The sequence below is a fragment of the Musca autumnalis genome, unplaced genomic scaffold, assembly GCF_047663935.1.
Source record: "Musca autumnalis isolate F117 unplaced genomic scaffold, ASM4766393v1 scaffold_373, whole genome shotgun sequence".
NCBI lineage: Eukaryota > Metazoa > Arthropoda > Insecta > Diptera > Muscidae > Musca > Musca autumnalis.
Window position 1 is genome coordinate 91914 of NW_027411948.1, and position 1551 is coordinate 93464.

A 1551-nucleotide genomic window follows, 5' to 3' on the forward strand; every position below is an offset into this window, starting at 1 on the left:
AATATCTCATGACCCATAGCATCTACAACCTTCTTTCTTACGCTGTTTGTTAAGCTATCCTTGACACACCATCCATGCAATTTAGATGACGATATCGAATTCCGTTTGAAAGATAGACGCAGAAGCATCCAAGTCTCAAGAAACACAAGTGTAAGCTTTGTCGAACCCATTACATATCCATATGAGAGCATATATCTCATGACCCATAGCATCTACAATCTTCCCTCTTACGTTGTTTGTTAAGCTATCCTTGACACACCATCCATGCAATTTAGATGACGATATCGAATTCCGTTTGAAAGATAGACGCAGAAGCATCAAAGTCTCAAGAAATACAAGTGTAAGCTTTGTCAAACCCATTACATATCCATATGGGAGCAAATATCTCATGACCCATAGCATCTACAATCTTCCCTCTTACGTTGTTTGTTAAGCTATCCTTGACACACCATCCATGCAATTTAGATGACGATATCGAATTCCGTTTGAAAGATAGACGCAGAAGCATCAAAGTCTCAAGAAATACAAGGGTAAGTTTTGTCAAACCCATTACATGTCCATATGGGAGCAAATATCTCATGACCCATTACATCTACAGTCTTCCTTCTTACGTTGTTTGCTAAGCTATCCTTGACACACAATCCATGCAATTTAGATGACGATATCGAATTCCGTTTGAAAGATAGACGCAGAAGCATCAAAGTCTCAAGAAACACAAGTGTAAGCTTTGTCAAACCCATTACATGTACATATGGGAGCAAATATCTCATGACCCGTAGCATCTACAACCTTCTTTCTTACGTTGTTTGTTAAGCTATCCTTGACACACCATCCATGCAATTTAGATGACGATATCGAATTCCGTTTGAAAGATAGACGCAGAAGCATCAAAGTCTCAAGAAACACAAGTGTAAGCTTTGTCAAACCCATTACATGTACATATGGGAGCAAATATCTCATGACCCATAGCATCTACAACCTTCTTTCTTATGCTGTTTGTTAAGCTATTCTTGACACACAATCGATGCAATTTAGATGACGATATCGAATTCCGTTTGAAAGAGAGACGCAGAAGCATCAAAGTCTCAAGAAACACAAGTGTAAGCTTTGTCAAACCCATTACATGTCCATATGGGAGCATATATCTCATGACCCATAGCATCTACAACCTTCTTTCTTACGCTGTTTGTTAAGCTATCCTTGACACACCATCCATGCAATTTAGATGACGATATCGAATTCCGTTTGAAAGATAGACGCAGAAGCATCAAAGTCTCAAGAAACACAAGTGTAAGCTTTGTCAAACCCATTACATGTCCATATGGGAGCAAATATCTCATGACCCATTACATCTACAGTCTTCTTTCTTACGTTGTTTGTTAAGCTATCCTTGACACACCATCCATGCTATTTATATGACGATATCGAATTCCGTTTGAAAGATAGACGCAGAAGCATCAAAGTCTCAAGAAATACAAGGGTAAGTTTTGTCAAACCCATTACATGTCCATATGGGAGCAAATATCTCATGACCCATAGCATCTACAATTT